The sequence below is a fragment of the Acomys minous genome (assembly GCF_964271855.1).
Source record: "Acomys minous genome assembly, chromosome: 2".
Lineage (NCBI taxonomy): Eukaryota > Metazoa > Chordata > Mammalia > Rodentia > Muridae > Acomys > Acomys minous.
The window spans coordinates 37810925-37819682 of NC_140484.1; the positions used below are offsets into that span (position 1 = coordinate 37810925).

At 41.4% G+C, this 8758-nt stretch overlaps 1 pseudogene across 1 annotated transcript; it reads right to left on the reverse strand.

The window, feature by feature from the left end:
* Positions 1-5007: 5007 nt before the first annotated feature.
* On the reverse strand, positions 5008-5971 carry LOC311590086 (calponin-2-like; annotated as a pseudogene). The gene has a single exon. The product of its transcript is annotated as a calponin-2-like (transcript).
* Positions 5972-8758: the final 2787 nt, after the last annotated feature.

Below are 8758 nucleotides of genomic sequence, written 5' to 3' on the forward strand. Positions count from 1 at the left end.
CTTTCATAATAAGAGTTCTAGAGACTATAAATATAGAAGACATACCTCAGCATAAAGAAGCAATGCACAGCCAGTCCACAGAACATTATGCAGCACATCCATCAAAATCAGGACCAAGATGAAGAGGCCCTCCATCTCCATCCCTGTTCATATTAATGCTTGAAGTGTTAGCTAGAGCAATAAAGGTGAATCAGACCATGGGGCTACAAACAGAAAAGGAAAAGTATATGTGTTTGCAGATGATGGCTTTTACTTATATAGCCCAAAACCCCACCAGGAAATGGCAAATACATTGAGTGAGTGGTCCCATTCACAATAGGCTTAAAGAAATAAAATATCTTGGAATCAATACAACCATGGAACCGAAAGATCTGCATGAGGAAAACTTTAAGACATTGAAGAAAAATTGAAGAGACTTCGAATGCTCGTTGATTGGTGAGTTAATATTGTGAAACTGGCCATTTTACCATTAGCAACTTACAGATTCTACATGTCCAACACAGTTCTTCACACAAGTTGAAACAGTATTCTTAAATTTTATATATACAGAAGACCCAGTATAGCCAAAAAGAAAAAAGTTAGATAACTAAAAAAAAAAAAAAAAAAAAGTGCTGGAAGCATCACTGTCCTAGGTTTCAACGTATACTACTGTGCTAATAGGCACAACAATTTTTAAAATCCAACATTGTACTGCCATTAAAATGTAAATGGTGGCGGAGCATGCTTTTAATCCCAGCACTTGGGAGGCAGAGGCAGGAAGATCTCTGTGAGTTCAAGGCCAGCCTGGTCTACAGAGCAAGAGAAACCCTATCTCAAAAAACCAATGATGATGATGATGATGATATTAATAATAATAGTAATAAATAAAATAAAAATAAATTCAGATCAGTGGAATAGAATTGAAGACCCACATGCAAATTCATGCTCCTATAGCCAGCTGATTTTTGACAGAGACAAAAATACACATGAAAAAAAGACAGTAAATTCGGCAAATAGTGTCAGTCAAACTGTATAGCTGTGTGTAGAAGAAATTATATCTTTAAAAAAAAGAAATTATATCTTTATCTCTCACCTTGCACAAAATATTAAATGGATCAAGGACCTCAACATAAGACTTATTACCTACAATCTGACAGTGGAGAAATAAGAAACGAGCTCGAAGTTAGAGGCACAGGGAAGGACTTTATGAACAGGACCCTAATAGATCAGGCATTAAGGTCAACAATTGATAAATGAGCCTCGTAAAATTAAAACCTCTGAATAGCAAAGGACACCATCATTTGAGTGAAGAGACAGCCTACAGAACTGGGAGGACGGGGGTGGGAACCAGCTACACATGCGACAGAGGGTTAGGTAACTTGGAGGATGGGGGTGGGAACCAGCTATACATATGACAGAAGGTTAGTTAACATCTAGAATTTACAAAGAGAACAAAAAGCTAAACATCAAGAAAACAAAAGACTCAATTAAAAACTGGGACATGGAACTAAATAGCGAGTTCTCAAAAGAGGAAATACAAATAAATGAGAATCGTTTTTAATATTCAATATCCTTAGCCATGAGGAAATGTAAATTAAAACTATCTGGAGAGTTCATCTTATCCCAGTCAACTGGCTAAAATTAATATATATATGGACAAAAAATGCTGGTGTGGACGTGGGGAAAGAACATTTATTTACCACTGCTTGGGTCTAAACTGGTGCAGATGATGTGGAAATCTGTGTGAGGTTTCCTCAAATAGCTAGAACTAGATCCGCCATGTGATCCAGCTTGGACACACCCCACAGATTCTATATCAGATTAAGGAGCTACTTGCTCATCCATGTTCATTACTGCCCTGTTTGCACTATCCAGGATATGGAAACAGCCCAGATAATGAAAATGTGGCACATTTACATCAGGAAACATTGTTCGACTGTGAATCTGGCCGGGTAGTGGTGGCGCACTCCTTTAATCCCAGCACTCAGGAGGCAGAGCCAGGCAGATCTCTGAGTTTGAGGCCAGCCTAGTTTACAGAGAGAGTTCCCAGGACAGCCAGGGCTACACAGGGAAACCCTGTCTCCAAAAACAAAAACAAATTTTTTAAAAAATGAAATCTGCAGGTAAATGGATTGGGGCTCAAAATTATCTGAGTGAGGTGACCCAGATCCAGAAAGATTAACATTGTATACTCTCTCTTTTATGTGGATGTGAGCTTTGTATTTTCATGTGTGTTTAAACTTGGGTGTCCATAAAGGCCAGGAAACCACTAAGAGACTATGGAGGAGAGGATTTTAAGGGGGAGGGAAATATATGGAGGTGGAATACAGGTGGAATAGGGAACAATGGAGCAAGAAGGATTTAGTGGTGTGGGGTGGAAGGGCAGGAGGGGGAGAGATGGGAGAGGAAAATTAACCCTGAAAACCTTGGAAATTTTCTCATGGAAAAATACTACTATAGATGCTTCCTAAAATATACACAAACACTTATATAAAATGAGCTCAAATTGAGTCACCTATAGCAGATTGACATTGACTCTAAATTCCATGGACTGTCAAATAAATAATCTCAGTGCCAGAAATGGAGTACTTCTTTTGGAAGGTTAGTCAGTGCAGTTGCAAAGTGCCCTACCCCAAACATTACAGCCTGTTGTCATTGATGGCTCTTTGCTTTCCTCCAGTACTTGATAGAAACGCCCTATTCCTGAAGATGCTATAGACTTGATTCTTCGAATGTGGAGAAATCACGCTGGAACTCACCTGAACGTTCCACTCCTACTGGCTAGTTTCCATGGGAAAAGGTGCTATGCATGCTGCCAAAGGAGAAAAATAACTATTAATAATACCCAGCTGGGAAACACACCAGCTACAATATCTGAACTGATGAGATCTGCCCCCTGGTGCAACGATGTCATGAGTGTTGCAAGAGTAACTAGCTGCTTTCTCTTTTAATTTTTTATTATAATTTATTCATATTACATCCCAATCATAATTCCATCGCTCTTAGCTTCCTGTTCCCACCCTCCCTCCTTCTTCTGTCCTATTCTCCTCCCACGGACCTCTGACAGGTAGATTCCTCCTCCCCCACCGTCTGACCACAGCCTATCAGATCTCACCTGGATAGCCTGCATCCCCTTCCTCTGTGTTCCTGTAGGGCCTCTCTGGCAAGGAGCAGTGATCAAATCACAGGCACCAGAGTTCATGTCAGAGGCAGTCCCCCACTCCCCCCTCCCAGTTCCCCACATGGAGAATGAGCTATCCATTGGCTCCATCTAAACAGGGGGTCCAGGCTTTTTACTTGCAATGTCCTTGGTTGGTGCATCACTTTGTGCAGGCTCCCCTGGGTCCAGATCTGCCAGCCTTGATAGTCTCCTTATGGAGCTCCTGAAGATCCTTACACGCCCTATTCCATCCCCAAACTCTTCCCTACAACTCGCAGCTCTTAGCCCAGAGTCCAGCTGTGAGCCCCAGTGTCCCTATGCCCTAATTGGATTTAAGGCTTGCTCTAGAAGATGAAACAACCCATGCCTAGTACTCTTGCTGGGGCTAAAAACCTGTGTCTAGATAGGTCTTAGGCCTTGGGGAAGAATCTGCTAATAATGTCCTTCTAAGTGGGAATATTAAACCAACTCCTAACACTTTACTGATATACCCATAGATTAGTACAGCCCTCAGCATTCATTTCTTTAAAAAGCTGTTTTTGCATGAGATGGTGATTAACACAGAGACCTACGGTTGATAAAGGTGAAATGGATAGATATGTGAAGTTCTTAACCCTTGTTGGGACATCCGTATCACACTCTTTCCTCCTAAGGTTCAGGGATCATTGGATAAGACTGGGCAAGAGAGACTATAAGAGTATAAAAAAATGTATAAATAGTATTTTCCATACACAAAAGAGCAGCTGAACATATAAACTCAAAGTGGTTGTAACAGCATGCACAAGATCTGCACAAGATCAATCAAACCAAACTCCGTCATGGATAGGGAAAATGAGGAATGACATCCTATTCCTTGGCGGGAGCTATGGTAATTAATAGTTTCTGGGAGAGGGAGAGTCAGTTCTTTTTAAAGATGTGGTCTTTGGTAGATTGGCCACACTCCAATGGACGGCCCCGCGCCTAGGAGTATATATTATATGGGCAGCACAAACTAGATTTGATGGTTTGTTTTGTTTGTTTGTTTATTAGAAACAGAGGTTTTTATTGGTTTTGGTCCACATGGGAAATTTCACATTATCTAGCAGCACAGGGGTCCCTATGGGTCCTTGCAGCACTTTTGGAGGCAGGAGGGGCCCAGCACAGCTAATCAGGCCTGTGCAGGGAGAACTGGGACATTCAAAACACAGAGGAACCAGGAGGGCTGCAGGTGTGGTCTTGTCTAGTTTGCCTCAATTCCAGGCTTCAGTTGTACCCCCTCCCCAGCCCCAGCACTGGAGGGTGAGGTCTGAGGGTCTTGGGAAAGCAAATGCAGTCCCTGAGAATGTCCGCAGTATTTTAAGGCCTGTTAAACCCCTCTTCCCCTCCCCCAATACCTTTCCCTGGGCGGGGGTGAGGAGGGACACAAACGAAATACAAAACCCCTTGGTTTCTTGTTGTTGTTGTTGTTGTTGTTGTTGTTGTTGTTGTTGTTGTTGTTGTGTTGAAACTGCTGCAATTTCCACGGGTTCACAAACCACAAACTGCTGTGGAAGAGATGAAGAAACTGGAAATTTTGAGGGTTCAGCCTCTCTCACAGCCCACTGGGATAACCACAGCCTGGCTATCTTAGCAAGGACCCTCATGTGCCCTGTCTAGTAAGTCAATCCTGGAAAGGAACCAAGGCCTGATGGGTGAGGAGGGAGCATAGATAACACAGGCCTGTCATCCCAGCCCTTGGGAAGCTGAGGCAGGAGGACTGCAGTGAGTTCCAGGCCAGAGAGGGCTACAAAGTAAGGTCCAGTTTAAAAACACAAAACGCAATGAAAACACAGAAAAACCCGGAAACCCACACAGAGATGCTGGTGCGGGGAGCTGGCACCCTTGAGTGCTCAGTAGCCTGCCTCCTGGCAGCAGGCCAGTTACTCAGGCGCTTTGCTCTGGCTGTCACCTCCAGCAGGAGCCCCATCAGCTGCTGGACCTTGTGGACAATACTTGGGGTCATATATCTGCTGCCCCAGCCCGAAGACCTGGCTGTTCTGGTTGGCACCCTGCATGTAGCCCATTTGCAGAGACATGGAAGAGTTGTGGGTGCCCAACTTGCTGTCGTAAATGTATCTCCATGTTCCTGGAGCCATCATGCCCACCTGGCTGGCACATTCATTGGTACCCATCTGAAGGCCGATGGTGCAGTGGGGCCATGAGAGGCAGAATATGGTTCTTGGGGTCATCGAGATGTTGCCTTGTTCCATAGGCTGTCATGCCAGACTGACTGGCTCATTTTTTTGGTGCCCATCTACAGCCCGATGATGCACTGGCTGGCCTTCATGATCATCGAAGTTCCTCTCTTGTTTCTCGGAGTATTTGACTCCGGCGTCCACATCATTCTGCAGCCTTTTGGTCTTGGCCTTTCCCGCCAGCACAAGTAGAGACACTTGCACCTGAATCATAGTCCCACTCTTGAACAGGTCATTGGCTTTGAACAGGTCCACAGAGTTCATGCTGTAGCTGACCATGGCCTTGACGAAGTGGGAGAGGTTTTCTAGCTGGTGCCAGTTCTGCACTGAATGGTTGATCTTGGGGACAGAGCCTAGATACAACTTGTTCATGAGGGTGCATAGGATTACCCATCTTTCAGACCTTCTGGAAGTCAGGACCGATGGAGAGGCCCATGAGTCCCTCTATCCAGCTTTGGAGTTCAGCTTCCTTCTGGGAGTCATATTTGGACAGAAGCTGGGTTTTTTTTTTTTACGTCAACCAAGAGCCAATCAGATGGACCCTTGTTGAACTGCATGGAGTTCATGGAGAGGGACCGCGGTTTGGGACAGGCGGATCAGTGGGACTGATTATAACAGAACAAGGTTATTCTGTTGTTGCTGGTTTAAAGATATGAATTTTGGGGGTAGGAAAATAGATTCAATCTGAGAAGATTTAGAATGTAGAGTCAGGGTGAATATGATGAAAGTACATGGTATGGAATCCTCAAAGAATTAATAAAAAGACTTTTTAAAGGATAGAGATATAATAAATCCAAGTATTTGTGATCTGACTGGTATAAAAAGTATTATGCCAGTCATGGGTGTTTTACAAATTGAGAAAATGTGGTATATGCATTCAGTTCCATAAAGGGGATGCTGATCTTCATGCAGCTTCTGGGAGCACAGGCTTTCGGAATTCCGATTAGTTCATGCATGGGAGTCAGATATAAGAAGAAACAAGCAAGTGGAGCTCAGGGTTGATCCTGCAGATAGAGCTATGTGACTTTGCACCGAGGGCTCATTCTACAGCGTGCGTCATTAGCTGACTGTATCACTGTGCAAATACATAGTCTACTCACACAAACTAAAACAGCTACATGGTTAAGTATGGTTAAGAACATTTCCTCTGACTAAATTCCAGTTTCATAGAGTTGACTTTGAGATTATAGGAAAAGAAAAAGATGTAAAGGTTGTAAAAGCCGGAGGCAAATGAGTACATCCAAGTAGTGTTTTCCAGACATCACAGGGCAGTTGAACATGAAGTGCAAGAATTATGATGATGTGCCCCAACGTCATGCAGGGCTCTATAAAGCTGGGAACATGAAGCCTGAAGCCTATTGTTAGAAGAAACCACCTGCCTCTGTTATGAGCCTGCTCTGGATGGGAATGATTATATTTTACGGCCATAGATTTTGTTGTAAGCTTGTTTTGCACGCACACGTGCACGCACACACACACACACACACACACACACACACACACACACACACACACACACCTACTTAACGTTTAGCCATACCACAGTGCATACATCAGGACATTAATCAAGATCCATTGCCGCATCCTGTGTCCCAAATCCAACCTAGCCTAGCCTCTCTGTTAGAGGTCACAGGAAGACAGGAAAGAGAGCATATCTCATACTAGTGATGGAGGCCCCAGGGAAGACATTAAGGCAGGCATGTGCCATTGTTTTTCCCAACACTGGAAAATGCCCCCGCTCAAGGTTGCAGACCTCGTTTTTTAGGAGGATACAGTCCACCCGCAACTCACAAAATGATAGTATAGCAATTAAGGTCTCAGTGGGAAAATCGCTTCTGAGTTTAACAACAGCTAAATAATTGGCAAGAACTGATGGCAACTGCAGAGAAGTCCAAAGGCTATTCTCCATTATCCTCTGTTCTGTCAGTGGTCTATCTGTTATAAGTAAAGCTTTATTAGAACACACACCAGAAAACATGGTCTGTGTGTTGTAACTAAAGCTTTATTAGAACACACACCAAAAGAACAAATAAAGTACAGTTTTTATTTTAGAACAAATGGACTTAACAGACACCTACACGTTGTTCCACTCAAAAGCTGCAGGATGTACATTTTACTCAGCAGCTTATGGAACATTCTCCATGTGAATCATAAAGTCAAGTCTTAAAAAATATAGATGAATTAAAGTAATTTTATGTATCTTACCATATTATAAAATAAGACTGAAACTCTTAACCAAAAAAAAAAATAGAAATTTAACAAATGCATGGGGATTGAAAAATAAACTCTTGGATGTTCGGTAGATTATTGAAGAATATGAGAGGAAATTAAATACATATAATCAAATTAAAATGAAAACACAATTTATCAGGGCATTTGGATATAGCTAAGGTCTGCTCTAAAAGGGAAGTTTGTAGCTATGAGAATTGGCATAAAAAATCAGCAAATCCTGAAATAAATGGCAAAGAACCTCAGGGCCATAGAAACACACAAACAAGACAAACCTAAAATTACTAGATGGAAATAAATAACAAAATCATAGCAGAAGTTCATGAAATTGCATTTAAAAGAACAATTTAAATAGTGACTGGAACAAATATAAAATATATGAAATAAATATAAATATTAAAATGTATGTTAAAACATAAATATAAAATATAGAAAAATACACACACACAAAATTGACAACTCTTTAGCCAAACTAACCACAATAAAGAGAAAAGACCAAATGAGTGAAATTAAAGAGAAAATGGGGACCTCATAACAACCAATGAAATTCAAAGTATAATTAGAGAATACTTTGAAAACCCAAGCTCCATTAAATTGAAAAATATAGAAGAAATAGACAATTTTCTAGATACACATACCCTACTAAGATTTAAACAAGAGGCTCTAAAAATCTTAACAAACCTATATAATAAATGAAGATATTGAAGCAGTAACAAAAGTCTCAGAAATAAATAGATCAGCTGCCAAGCCCTACCGACATGTAAAAGTGAACGAATGCTAATGTCCCCCAAGCTGTTGCATAAAATAGAAAGGAAAAGAACACTGCACAAACTCTTCTGAAGCTAGCACTACCCTGATACCAGAATTTGATACAAACATACACACAAAAATAAAATTGTAAATCAATTTCTGTGATTAACATGGGTGTAAATGTTCTCAATAAAATGGTTGTAAAGTCAACAGCAAACTTCAAAACCAGACACCATAACCAACTTGGTTCCATTTCAGGGGTAAAAGAATTACTTAACAAATAAAATTAAATAAATGTGGTTCATCCCATTAATGGACTCCAGGGAAAAGATGATACTATCATCTCTCTAGATGTAGAAAACGGTTTTGTGAAAATTCAACATCCCATCATAAGAAAAAGCTTTGAAGAAGCAAGGACAGAAAAAGC